General features: G+C 46.7%; 1 protein-coding gene across 1 annotated transcript in view; it reads right to left on the bottom strand.

Moving 5' to 3' along the window:
* Positions 1-14,557, bottom strand: part of PTCH1 (patched 1) — an 81,190-nt gene extending 66,633 nt beyond the window's left edge. Inside the window, exon 1 of the mRNA XM_011976008.1 lies at positions 14,518-14,557. The gene's annotated coding sequence lies outside the window, so the exon portion shown is untranslated. The remainder of the gene's footprint in view (positions 1-14,517) is intronic.
* Between the last annotated feature and the right edge of the window lie 6 nt (positions 14,558-14,563).

Below are 14,563 nucleotides of genomic sequence, written 5' to 3'. Positions count from 1 at the left end.
GGAAAGGCTAGCTAGCTCAGGTGGGATGCCAGCTGACCCAGAGGCCCATACTTCTAGGTCAATATGATTCCAATCCATTGTAGACAAGCGATGTTTCCCTCATCACGCTTCCCTGCTGTGCCCCTCTCTTCAGCGCAGCCTTCTGCACAGAGCTTAAGAAACGTCTGTGGCATTCACACAAAAACCTTTTAGCAAAAGCTTATTGTGATCCACATAAAGATGATCTGAGGGACCAACTAAAGTTATTTTCCACAAAACTCAAGTCCTGCCCATGCACCTCCGTATGGGAGGGACGCAGAGGGGCAGCAGGGCCATGGCACACCAAGTGTGCTGAATGAATAAATGAATGCGCGGTCTCAATACAGAGCCTTGGGAACAGGCAGTCATCTGTATAAGTTATTAATTCCCCCCAAAGCCTCAAAAAGTCAATCAGTCAAAACAAATGACCCTTTCAGCCTGAAAAGTACCCACTCAGAGTCCAATTAGGAAAATAGGGTCTGTGTATATGCAAGCGTTGCATTTGCATTTGATTAATCCCATGAATTATCTAACAGCCTCTAGAGAGATTTTCTTTTTCTTTTAGTTGCTCAGGTCCTCCTTTCAATGTTGCATTTAGTTACTGTGAGGCCGAAAAAGTACAAATCTCTAGGCGGGTGTAACTGCAAAATTATTACCACTGCCTCTTTTTTACAACCGAAAAAAAGAAGATCCAGTCATGTGGGCAATTGGCTGAAAACGCTCGGGTTGTGAATTTTAGTCCTCTCCCATCCCTCTCTTTTATCCAGGAGGAGCCACCCGCTGCCCAAATTTCTGGGCCGTTTTTCTCCTTGTGAGATTGTGCCCCTGCGTGCTGCCATGGGAAAAACGCTACAGGCAGCCCAAAGAGAATGTGCCTTCGTGAAGTGAGCCCAGTGAGAGGACAGCCATCGAACCGTAACGAAAACAGGACACCCGCACGGGCCCGCACGCGGCAGGCGGGGCGCAGGTAGTGCGCAGGCGCCGGGCCCGCAGCGCGCATGTGCCGGAAGCAAGCGTCCCCGCCCCCACCAGCTGCTGGCAGTGCCATCTGTTATCAGCCTTGCCCAGGCTGCTGCCTCTGAATGGCTTTCCCTGACGCAGACCTGCTCGCCCTGTCAGATGCAATCAGGTCAGCCCGGCACTCTGCCCACGCTGGACCTGCTGCCTGTCGCGGCTCCCACCAGCTCCCACGGAGCCACGAGTTCCCAAGACAACACTGCATCTGCCAGGAGGCCCCTTCTTCTTTGGTTACTTGCCACACTGGCAAACGAGGGCTGTGCACCGCGCCACCTGAGACAGGCCCAAGAACGTCGCTGACTTCCTGCAGGGCACAGGCGGAAATGTCTTCCATCCGGAACGGCCTATACCTTCCAAGCCGGGAACTGTCCCAGGTTCTACCACAACCTCAGGTGCAACCAGGCTGCTGCAGCGCCACAGGCAGGCAGGGGCGCACCCAGGTCCCGGCGCTCTGCAGGAAGTGGGCGCGCCCAGAGGTGAGATGCAGGGCGCACGCGGGCTCAGAGGCCACGCTCCACCAGGCAGCAGAACCCGGGAACCAACACAGCGTGTTTTCATCAAGCTTGGCTGAAACCTCCTAAAGTCTTCATTAAAAAAACAGAAACAGAAAGCAACCCACCACCACCAACAAAACCCAAGTGCTTCCCCGGCAGGCTCTCCATCACAGCACTCCGGCACTGCATAACATTAACCCCAGCTCCCTTCTCCCAGCTTCTGTGGGGCTGACATCGCCTCTCAGCGCTCAACAGTCTTCTTGCCATTATCCAGCCTGCGCCTCTCTTCATTGGCCTCCCACTTGAGCCCGCATGGGGGAGAAGACAATGCGAGTCTCCACCTTGGCACGCAGGCTCCCTGGCCTCCGGGGAACACCACGCTGGCCTCATTTATCTCCTGCACTGTTCCTTCCCTCTGCATCTGTGCAGGGAGACTCACGTCACTGGGGGCCACTTTCATGATTTTGTTGCCATCAGGATTAGCTGGATTAGGGGCCGGTACATAAGGACCCCCTGGTGCCGTGAGGAAGTTTCATCACCGGGTCAGCGTGGTGTGAACTATATTCTGTCAACACCACCACTCCTTAGAGCCACCAACCAAAAAAGGGGGGAGGATGGAGGTGGGGGCGTGGCAGAGGAAAATGCCTGGAGTGCAAAATGTATCAACTCATCACAGCAATACATTCCCACAAAATGTATCAACTCATCACAGCAATACATTCCCACATCATGCATTTCAGTGTGTGAGCCATTCAAGACTATTCTTCTTTCAAACAAGAAACCTATGTGATTCTCTTTTTTTTTTTAATCTATGAAGAATTTGGTGGGTCTGACAGTGCAGGTAGGGAGAGTAAATATGGGTAGGCGAGTACGTATAACTACCCAGAGGAAGAACAAAAAGCCCACAAAAAGCCTTCTAGCCCTTTTCTAAAGCTAGTCAAACAGTTTGGGAAGAGTTGCACTGCTGAAACCTTATATTTTGTTCAAGGCTAACACCTCCAGAATGGTTAGTCCTCTTCTTCCGAAGGACCAAAGCTATCCCATCCAGCAAGGATATCCCCCCATCTAACGTGAAATAAGACAATGTGGGCAGGAGAGTGGTGGAGGGAATGGTGTGGGGGGTAAAAGGATGGAGAGAAAAACAAAACAGAACTTTTAACTCCTTTTAAAACTTCAATGACTGAATTTTTTTCCTCCCAGGGAATCATTTACCTACCTCCATCCTGGCCCCACTCATCTGGACCCCGCGTGAAGTAAACACACAATTTCTACAGAAAGTAATGGGATTTCTGCAAGTGTGTGCGAGTGTGTGTTTTATAGAGCAGTCCCTCTTGCACAGAACTGGGCTGTCCCATCAAAGCCGTATCTGTTATATTTCTGTCTTTCTCTTCTGTTTGGCGTATTCACCAACAAGAGAAAAGGAGGTAAGCTTTGGCGGCCCTGACCTGCAGCTGGAACACAATACTTTCGCACAGCCCTGCCGACCCCTGACATAAATTTTACACCGCAGCTGGCATTTACACACTCAGCATTACCATATGTATAGCTGCTCGGTGCTAATTATGCTAATCACCTGTCTAACTCGCTGCAGCGAAAAATGGCTGCATTTAGCAGTCCAGCGCCTCCCAATGCAGCTTACTGTGTGGCTGAAATGTACATTCAGACGGCCCTGAATGGCAAGATTTTTCCACGTTGCTGGCTACATTCAGGCCTCAGAAAAATTTATTCAAGTCAACTGGTTTCGGTCCGCAACAAAAAAGTTACGAGAAAAAAGTGAGTGTGTTCTTGCCCTAACATTCTGGATCTGCTTGCAAGCAAAATGATAAATCAATTGGTGTGGGAAACAAAAAGGGAGAGAGATTTCTTTTGGGAGCCATGTGAAACTGTAGCCTATTAAAAAAAAAAAAAAGGAAAAAAAAAGGGTCATCCTATTCCCCAAATCTCTAGAAAGAGCAGTTAATAGATATTTAGCCCTAATCCCAATTCTCTCAAATTGCAAGCTTTGTTTGCAATTAAGCAAGGTATTAAACATGTGCAATTTTTTTTTTCTGGATCATGTGTAGACCAAAATGATGCTATCGTATTTATCATTTTTTATTTATTACAACAACGTGTAAATCTCATGAGGAAAATAAAGTAAGAAGAAAGAAAGAATTTCTTAGGCAGCTAGGAAAAATTCTTTTGTTATTTTCTCTTAGAAAGCCTCTATTTAAAAAGAGGCTGTGTGATGTTTGAGTCTATTTTGTGAAGGTTGCTGGTTTCCCACTAAAGGAGCAGAGGAAATCAGGGAGTGGGGGTGGGAATGTGGAAGAATTCACAAAAGAAAAAAAAAAAACAGTGGTGGGAGGAGAAAGAGGGAGTCAAGAAGCCTACATTTTCCTTCATCTCAAAATTCCTGTATTTATCATCACCATTTCTTAGAGCTGTTTCCTCAGATCACTCTGTAGAATAAATTTCTTAATCAGGAGAATATTGGTGCAGGTATTTCAACAATTCCCCAAATTCAGACTGAAATCCTATTTCTTCCTAACTCACAAAACATGTGCATATTAATTTTTAAAAACCCTTAACGTGGTCACTCTCAGGGCTGCTTCGTATTAGGCTATCTGGATGGACAGGTACTATCTGGGCACTCCAATTTCTTGTCATTGCTGGCAGCATCGTACGACACGTTTTACCGGAAGGTGGCCCAAAGTGCCAATGACTTTCTCACCTCCAAACAATCATCATTAGCAGACTCCTTACTTCATAAATGCAGAAAGCAGGAGAAAACTGGAAGGCCATCTACTCCAGAATATACTGTGGGCTACACCCCTCCGGGCTGCACAACACCAGACTGGCTTTGCGACCCGTCAGCTTTCCATGCTTGGAAGGTGCTCCCACCCCGGGGGCTTCCTCCCACAGAGGAGGTCACCCCGAGGCTCGGGTCCTCGGCCTCGCTTCCGCTCACCTTTCCGTTTAACCACCAGCAAATGAAAAACAGGATGCTCGTGCAACTTAAAGATGCTGCTGTGACAAGAGCACTCTTGTCTCTCCCCACCCTCCATTCTGTCCCACATTTTATACACTTCTCTGACCCAATGAAGCAACACTATCCAAGCCACATCTTGATTTGTTTGGCATCCCAATTCAAGTTGCTATTCTTTGCCATTCCAATGTGTTTATCTGGGTGTTGTAGTTTCAAATCTTGACTGTGCAGCCAAAAACACAAATGACACAACCACTACTGTGCTCACTGCAAAGCGCAGGGTTTACCCCCAGCCCCCATCCTCTCAATATCGCACTCTTCTTAAATAGGAGATGGACCACCCTGCCTCGTGGCACGGAGCGGTGTTTACATTGCAATACTTGACTGTGTAATACATCTGGCATTTTTGGGCAGGATTCCTGAGCTAGGGGCCAGAAGCCCTTAAGCAATGATTTAAGGGGAAAAAAAAAGCCATGCACATTGACTTAACAAAGCCCATTTCCAGTTCCTTTTGCTTACTTTTGTACATGTTTCATTAATAACTGAAAACTATCTTGGTTGCTAAATTGGGTAAGTCTACTGCTTCTTTTCATTTATCCTAACAATAATAAATAAAGCTTGCACTGTGGTATGGGGACCTGCTTCTCACTAGCCTTGCTTTCATAGCAGTGGCATTACAGGACCCACATGCAGAGCGGACTATTTGGGCCAACTCACACCTGGGTTTCTGGATTAGAAATAAGGTCCTGCCCCCACATTATAAATCTCTCCAACAACAAACTTGCCATTCATTAGCAGGTATCTGACTGCCCACCAACAATAGTTTCCCTAACACATGTCAGCTGTTTCTCCAGCCACGCTCTAAACCCCAAATGAAACAGTCATATTCCTTCCTGGAGGGACTAAGGATGGGGCGCATCTTCCTGTACACCAGACTCCTAAAATCCCCCACCACAGCCCAGCAGGTTCTCAATGGCAGTATTCTGCTTACGGAAGGCATCAGACATTGCAGTGTAAAGGAAAAAAAGCGCCCTAAATCCAATTTAAGAGAAAAAAAATCCAGTAAGTATTATCATAAGCACCCAAATTCAAAGATTAGAAGAGAAAGTAACAGAAGTGTTTATATTTTGATGACCCTGATTATATCTGTGTATTCAAGGAATGTTCCCACCGAGAGAATCCCGCAGAGCTTCCTCCCCCTGCAGGCAGAAGTGCCCTCACCAGCAAAGCCCTCTGCTCTCTGGATGTCAACCAAGACCTCTTGTGAGGATGGACCATAAAATCTGGATAAGGAATTCCATCGTCTTCGATCTAGCCAAGCTCCTTGTGCCCACTGGCTTTGGCGGGAGTTCTAAGCAAGCAAAACCTGAAGTGGGGCACCTGGGAGGGAAAGCCATGGTTTGTGCTCCACTCACCGTCTCAGAAATGCTACGGAACCCGGTTCTTCCACTGTCCATGCGCCACGGTAAGCACAGGGGACCAAGACTTATTTCCCGCTCTCTCTGGCGGTGTGGTATGGGTTGAAGAAACGTGTCAATGGATTTTAAAGTTGCCTCAGCAGTCCATTAAAAAAAGTCATGATTCTTCAACAGGGTAATCACATCTTCTGCCAAGAGCCCATCAAAGAGTGTGGTCTTGGAACCAACCCTAACCAAAAGAAGAATGCCAAGGATGCAAATGGCAGCTCTGTATCTAGTATCTCCCGCAGCTGGCTTGAAATAATAAATGTTCTCATTCCCTCCTCTTAGTTTGTGATTAGCCAGACTTACAACCATTTCAGAGTTCACACTAGTAACTGCAGAGATCCACTTGGAAGGAAATGACGTGGGCAGCTTAGAGTGGGTGGGTGGGAGAAAGGGCAGGAGGGAAGGCGGGAGGGGGAGGAGGCAGCAGAGGTTCTGGGAGCCAGTGAGGGGCACAGAAAACATTAACAGTATCATAATAGGACAACACAGCTATGGTTATTATGTGGGGGTGTCTGACGTAGCTGGAATTCCCTCAACTTTTTCTCCCCCTAAATAGTGTCAAAAGAGTGCCAGAAGTTAAAATACTACCTTTATGCAAAGTGGCTTCTATTAAATCTGGTCCCCTTTACAGTTATTTTATAATATTTCCATATTTGTTCTAAAAGCCAAAAAACCTTTTACAGTGAAACACATCCCCGAGTAGAACTGAACACTCATCGGGGCTAAATCTGGGCAGATGGCTAGCATGGTGAGGCGGGAGGCGGCCACCAGAGCCCAACTGTGACTCTCCCCTACCCCAATACGAGCAGGAGAGCAGGGCAGACGAGTTTCAGCTTGCCCCGAGTGGACAGAGCCTGGGGTCACAGGCAGGTCAGCTTTGAAGGAGAAACCCAAATGAAACATAAACATGGCATTGTGGAAACCAGACAAATCTCCCGTGGCTTGTCCAGCCAGCATTAATCTCGGCATCAGCTGTGGCGCATAATCTAAACACACGGATCAGGCTGTTCGTACATCTGGAAGCTGTCATCTTCTGGAACCTCCGGGCGGCATCTGATGTATCTGAAACACCCCATTACCCAACCTGTCCCCTCAACGTGCTGAAGGGTCAAGAATGGCAGATAGCAAAGAGATGGGGAGGATTCGCAGGGTCAACTGCCCTGTGGAGAAGACACCTGAGGGCTATTTGTTCTTTTTTAAACAATCATTGGTAACTTCGCATTTCCAATTGTTTTTCTCCAAATATGAAAGAGACCCCACAACTTCTTCCACCTAAATGTGCATACGCACTAGTGGAAACTAATAAATACCTATCTAAACATATTCTTCCTTTCAAACCATGTATGACGTGGGAGGGTCCAGGGAGCAGAAAGGAGCTGCATTTTTCTTCCTGTCCCTTGTGAAATGCCCCCAAAATGGCAGCCCCAGAGAAAAGAAACCAGATGCTCACTGCGGAAGGGCAATGACAGCAGAGTCCATTCTGCCCTTCTGGCTGGGACGCCTTGGTCCCTTGCTGTCCCTTGGTTCTTGGATTAGAAATAAGGTCCTGCCCCCACATTATAAATCTCTCCAACAACAAACTTGCCATTCATTAGCAGGTATCTGACTGCCCACCAACAATAGTTTCCCTAACACATGTCAGCTGTTTCTCCAGCCACGCTCTAAACCCCAAATGAAACAGTCATATTCCTTCCTGGAGGGACTAAGGATGGGGCGCATCTTCCTGTACAGCAGACTCCTAAAATCCCCCACCACAGCCCAGCAGGTTCTCAATGGCAGTATTCTGCTTACGGAAGGCATCAGACATTGCAGTGTAAAGGAAAAAAAGCGCCCTAAATCCAATTTAAGAGAAAAAAAATCCAGTAAGTATTATCATAAGCACCCAAATTCAAAGATTAGAAGAGAAAGTAACAGAAGTGTTTATATTTTGATGACCCTGATTATATCTGTGTATTCAAGGAATGTTCCCACCGAGAGAATCCCGCAGAGCTTCCTCCCCCTGCAGGCAGAAGTGCCCTCACCAGCAAAGCCCTCTGCTCTCTGGATGTCAACCAAGACCTCTTGTGAGGATGGACCATAAAATCTGGATAAGGAATTCCATCGTCTTCGATCTAGCCACGCTCCTTGTGCCCACTGGCTTTGGCGGGAGTTCTAAGCAAGCAAAACCTGAAGTGGGGCACCTGGGAGGGAAAGCCATGGTTTGTGCTCCACTCACCGTCTCAGAAATGCTACGGAACCCGGTTCTTCCACTGTCCATGCGCCACGGTAAGCACAGGGGACCAAGACTTATTTCCCGCTCTCTCTGGCGGTGTGGTATGGGTTGAAGAAACGTGTCAATGGATTTTAAAGTTGCCTCAGCAGTCCATTAAAAAAAGTCATGATTCTTCAACAGGGTAATCACATCTTCTGCCAAGAGCCCATCAAAGAGTGTGGTCTTGGAACCAACCCTAACCAAAAGAAGAATGCCAAGGATGCAAATGGCAGCTCTGTATCTAGTATCTCCCGCAGCTGGCTTGAAATAATAAATGTTCTCATTCCCTCCTCTTAGTTTGTGATTAGCCAGACTTACAACCATTTCAGAGTTCACACTAGTAACTGCAGAGATCCACTTGGAAGGAAATGACGTGGGCAGCTTAGAGTGGGTGGGTGGGAGAAAGGGCAGGAGGGAAGGCGGGAGGGGGAGGAGGCAGCAGAGGTTCTGGGAGCCAGTGAGGGGCACAGAAAACATTAACAGTATCATAATAGGACAACACAGCTATGGTTATTATGTGGGGGTGTCTGACGTAGCTGGAATTCCCTCAACTTTTTCTCCCCCTAAATAGTGTCAAAAGAGTGCCAGAAGTTAAAATACTACCTTTATGCAAAGTGGCTTCTATTAAATCTGGTCCCCTTTACAGTTATTTTATAATATTTCCATATTTGTTCTAAAAGCCAAAAAACCTTTTACAGTGAAACACATCCCCGAGTAGAACTGAACACTCATCGGGGCTAAATCTGGGCAGATGGCTAGCATGGTGAGGCGGGAGGCGGCCACCAGAGCCCAACTGTGACTCTCCCCTACCCCAATACGAGCAGGAGAGCAGGGCAGACGAGTTTCAGCTTGCCCCGAGTGGACAGAGCCTGGGGTCACAGGCAGGTCAGCTTTGAAGGAGAAACCCAAATGAAACATAAACATGGCATTGTGGAAACCAGACAAATCTCCCGTGGCTTGTCCAGCCAGCATTAATCTCGGCATCAGCTGTGGCGCATAATCTAAACACACGGATCAGGCTGTTCGTACATCTGGAAGCTGTCATCTTCTGGAACCTCCGGGCGGCATCTGATGTATCTGAAACACCCCATTACCCAACCTGTCCCCTCAACGTGCTGAAGGGTCAAGAATGGCAGATAGCAAAGAGATGGGGAGGATTCGCAGGGTCAACTGCCCTGTGGAGAAGACACCTGAGGGCTATTTGTTCTTTTTTAAACAATCATTGGTAACTTCGCATTTCCAATTGTTTTTCTCCAAATATGAAAGAGACCCCACAACTTCTTCCACCTAAATGTGCATACGCACTAGTGGAAACTAATAAATACCTATCTAAACATATTCTTCCTTTCAAACCATGTATGGCGTGGGAGGGTCCAGGGAGCAGAAAGGAGCTGCATTTTTCTTCCTGTCCCTTGTGAAATGCCCCCAAAATGGCAGCCCCAGAGAAAAGAAACCAGATGCTCACTGCGGAAGGGCAATGACAGCAGAGTCCATTCTGCCCTTCTGGCTGGGACGCCTTGGTCCCTTGCTGTCCCTTGGTTCTGCTCCATAAGGGCTCCTGGGGGGACATGGGGGAGTGGTTTGTGACAGAAGCAGCTGGAGGAGAATGACACCACCAAAGAGTTCACGCGCTAGCCAGGCTTCGGAAGGAGCTGTTATTTCGACATGCACAAGGGCAGTTGTGTCTTCTATTAAAGCTTTCCAGAAGGTCACCCATGCTAAAAACCTTCAGGCTATTGGCGTCGAGGTGGAACCAGTCTTTCTGCAAATTTAGATATCCCCCACCAAAAGGTACCCAAATATAAGGCATTTCTTTCTTCCACGGCCTCTTTCCTCTTTCGACCCGTCATGGTGTTTTTCTTTGATGTTTAATGTCATTCTAAGAAAAACAGTTATCTGGGTCAGTAAATACAGGAATGGGATGGGGGAGTTATCTTAAAGAAGAGACTAATACTCTTGCATCTCTGCAATGCATTGTAGCCACAACTGCATCATAATAAACGTCTTCCATCTGCACAGCATGGGTCTTTCAGTCAAAATCTTTTTAGCATCTAAACCAGTGGGTCTCAACTGAGATGATTTGGTACACCCTCTCCCCCAGTGACATCTGGCAATGACTGGAAACACTGGTGGTCACAACTGGGAGGGTGCTACTGGCATCTAGTGGGTAGAGGCCAGGATGCTGTTAAACATCTTACAGTGCACAGAACAGCCCCCGACAACAGAGGATGATCCAGCCCCAACGTCAATAGTCCTGAGGCTGAGGGACCTTGCTCCAAATTGAAGCAGTGGTGAAACTCAGTTATCTCCTACAACTGACTGCCTGAGTTCAAGAACACTGAAAGAGTTAACACTAGCAAGGTACACACTTGAAAGCACTTACACATATGATGCAATATTTAAAAAAACAATTTCTTCTATTTTCCTTAAAAAAAAAAAAAGTCAAAATCACAACCTGCCTCCTTTCCCCCTTGACGCTGGCCTGCAGCAATGTTAACATCCAAACACCAAGGCAATATGGATTCATTTCAAGGCTGTTGCCCTCTGCAGAAAAGGAGGCCAGGAGCTGGGCAAGCTTTTAGAAAAAACAAAAAGCTCAGAGAGATAAATGAATGCTCTATCGCTGGAGACGCTTGACAAGAAACTTATGTCTGAGGGAGGGCTGGAGTGAGGGAGTCGATATGAAAAGAAATAGATACTGAGGGAGATGGGCTAAAACTGCTCAACAAAAAGGAAATACCAACAAAGAAACAGGCAAGATTAAAAATAATACCAGCCTGTGCCCAGAAGGGTGAGATCCAGGTGAAGCACTCATGGCTCCAGGGAAAACACTAGAGGCCAACATGTGAGCACACTCACGAGACAGGGATGGCTAGCAGGAAGCGCTGACAGCCCCCAGCCCAAGCAGGGAGACTTTTGTGAAATGGCCCTGAGGGACCAGCCCAGCTTCCAGGCTCCCACCCAATCTCAACCACCCCACAAAGGGAGGCAATGGCTGCCCTCCAGGAGACCACATTCCTGTTCTCTGAGCCTTTGCCCATGCTGTTCCTTCTGCCTGGAAAGCCCCCTACCCTCTCCCCTCCAGCCCCTGTGCCTGGCTCAGGCCTCCACCCTTGAGGCCATCCTGGAAGATGTCCCCGATTTTCCTGCCATTTTGGCACTGCTGTCCTTCATGTTAACCACCCACACACCAGTCCATGTGCCTGCTGAATGTTTGGATGGAGTTCCCCTGAGGGCAGAGACTGTGGCTTTTCCCCAGCATCTCTCTGGAGAGCTTTCTGCAATGGCGGGTGCAGAACCGATGGTGGCACTGAGAACATGTGCAGAATGAACGCTTCTGTTTTTATACAATGACAATTAGGTTCTCCCCCACCTTGCTGCCATGGTCGTGTGTTTCTGCAACAGCCGATGTCCACTGCATCAGTCAACATATTCTCTATCAAACCTCACTACTCCACAATATATGTGAAACTGATTTGACAATTTTCATCTGCAAACACTATAACCCTAAAACTCAAGCTGATATCTTAACATGCAATTGACAGTTTCTTAAAAGGCAAGCATTATATGGACATTTTAACAACAGAATACAATCATTCTTATCACCAATGCCTACACACGCACACACGCACGCACGCACACGGACTCTTCCTCATCTAGCATATATTAGTCTGCACATTGTGGCTGATGTAGTCTAACTCTTTATAAAGCCACATTTCCCCAGCATGTTAAACAAAGCATGCAAGTCAATTTGAAGATACAGCCTTTCGAGTGGATCCCTTTAATTTGCTGGCTGTATTAAAAAGATAACATTAACATGACTTTGGCAGATAGGAGGATATGCAGAATAAGACAATGTGCACACACACGCTCCTGTGATTGTAAATCGCAGGAGAAAGAGGTTCTTCCAAACTATCCCTCAGCATCCCTACCCCCTTAAAATCTCATACTTTACTCTCTTCTGTTGTTTTCTAACTAGGGCAATACGCTACCTCTATCCATTTCGTTTTTTTGTGTAGCAAGCACTCTGTTCTTGCCCAGTTCATACAAAAATTCATGTCTAGACCTTTCAGAACAACGTACCTCTTAACAAAGCACCATCTAACAGATTTCTTTACTGATCGCCATGAGGAATTTATCTATGAGACAGAGGCACAAAATGAACTTAAATTTGGAGCTGCTACTCAATTCAATTCATGGACGTCTACTGAGGTCTAGGACAGCAGATTTCTCACTTCTGAATGCAAATGCTCACACTACTTACTGCTGACATGAACACTCAGCTCACTGTGTCACAAACAAGATCTCTACACAGTTACTTCTGCTTTCAAATGAAATTAAATCTATATGGCTAGTGCATATAGTCACCTATCTAGTTGGTTTTATCTGCATTTACGAAACTCGCTGCTTCTTTAGGGGGAGAGAGAATCTAGCACAGAATGAATGAATGAATGAATGAATGAATGGGAGATCAAGGACAGGGCAACAGGAGAACAAGCGACTTATGTCATCAGTAGGCAAAACAGACCTGGAGACACACAGCAACCCATAGTTTCCCATCTGTAAAACGGGACAATCCTCATCATAAAGACATTACATCCACTATCATGTTATAAAAACAAAATAAAGTAATAATAGACAGCTATTTTATTGAGTTGTAAGGCATGTGATAATATATAACAAATGCCTGGTACATGGCAGTTGCTCAACAAGCGATAGTATTAGTACTGAGTAAATAACATTTGGCCCAAGAACCAGTGAGCCATGCTGGAACTGCCAAAAGTAAGCAAAGTGAGCGTGCCCCTCAGAAGTGTCCTCCAGTCCACTGAAAAAGAAAACCTCTACTCCTTCTCACTACACAACTGGCAGCTCCCGTAAAACTGCGAGGAAGCACACTGCATCTCCTTCCAGGACTTGAAATGGGTCGTGTTATGCAGAAAGCAAGTTATTTCCAGAAATATGCAACGTTAAGAAAATAAATCACATTCTCTCTCCTTCGACGTGTTCAAGGTCCACTGAAAACTTGCTAAGAACACAAAATCGCGTTTTGTCATCCTCATCAGATGGCAACAAATACAGGTGGGATCAAGTGGTGGAAAGTGGTGGATGAGCTGGCCCTCCCTGTTCTCAGGCCCTCTTCTGTCCCAGAATCTATGGCAGTGCCCCTGCAGTCTAGCCAATCACATCACTTCCAAACTCCTCAGCTGGGGCCCCTGCTGGTGTGTCATGCCCCCGCCTAAAATGCCCTCCTTCCCCCACCGTCTCCAATTCTCTCCCCCCACCCCCGCGTCTGCCTCACCACTTCCATGGAAGCTCCTCTACCACCCTCTTGTAACTTTCACAGCCCATTCCAAACTGCGAGCCCAAATGTAGTCCAAATGCATCGAATTCTAACAGTTTTAAATTGCGCAGTGTCGCACACACTTGAGTCTCTTACGGTGCTTCACACAGTGCTAGGGACATCATAGGTGCTCAGGAAACTTGTTGCTAGGAGCATAATAGCTGCTCGATAAAACCCTTCTTTTATCTACCAGCGAGACTGAATCGCTGAACTGAGGTAAATTACTCCATGGATCCAATCCAAAGAACGCTTTTGTATTAATTACCAAACTACTTAAGGCAGGAATGTTTTGTCTTAATTATGTAGACTATTATTTTAATTGTCACTTCTCAATTAAATACTCCAACTCCACCACAGGCTTGCAAAACTCCGCAAGCTGAATCTTCACAAACAAGGAGAGATTAAGGAAATATTGTCCAGGGTTCGTCTCCAACAGCTTCCTGAAAGGGCTCACTGAAGCGATTAGGCGCATAAGTCCGCAGCTTCCACAGGCTGTCCGGAGGAATGCTCCAGGCATTTTGGTTTGAAATATCTACATAGTCACCTCAACTCTCCCCTACCACCCTCTTGTAAGGTAAGACCAAAAAGATAAGTAAGAAACAACCAGCGGGGGAAAAAATGGAAACCTGTGTCACCAAAATAATGTACAAATGTTTGCCTTCGAAAAAATACACATCGATTTTAAATCTGCAACTGCTTTGCTAAGAAAGGTCCCAAGAACTCTAAAACTGAGGACCGTGGATAAAAGACTGGCAGAACCCCTCCAAGAGGTCCCTCCAACCCCGCGTTCTTAAAACATTTCTTTCCTTTGCCTGCAAAATGCAGCCTTCTCCCAGAATAATTCCATGTAAAAAGCCCCCACCCGCGAGGAAACATTAATCTACTTTGCAAACATGCGTTCCAGTCTGTGCCTTACTATTTTTTTTTCCACTCCTTCCACCCCCACCCCGCTTTTTTTGTACCTTGAGACAAATGTTTTTTTCCCTCAGAGTTGAAAGCCGTCCAAAA

This window comes from Mandrillus leucophaeus, unplaced genomic scaffold (assembly GCF_000951045.1).
Source record: "Mandrillus leucophaeus isolate KB7577 unplaced genomic scaffold, Mleu.le_1.0 Scaffold161, whole genome shotgun sequence".
In the NCBI taxonomy this organism is placed as follows: Eukaryota; Metazoa; Chordata; class Mammalia; order Primates; family Cercopithecidae; genus Mandrillus; species Mandrillus leucophaeus.
This window is presented reverse-complemented; position numbering and strand designations above follow the sequence as displayed.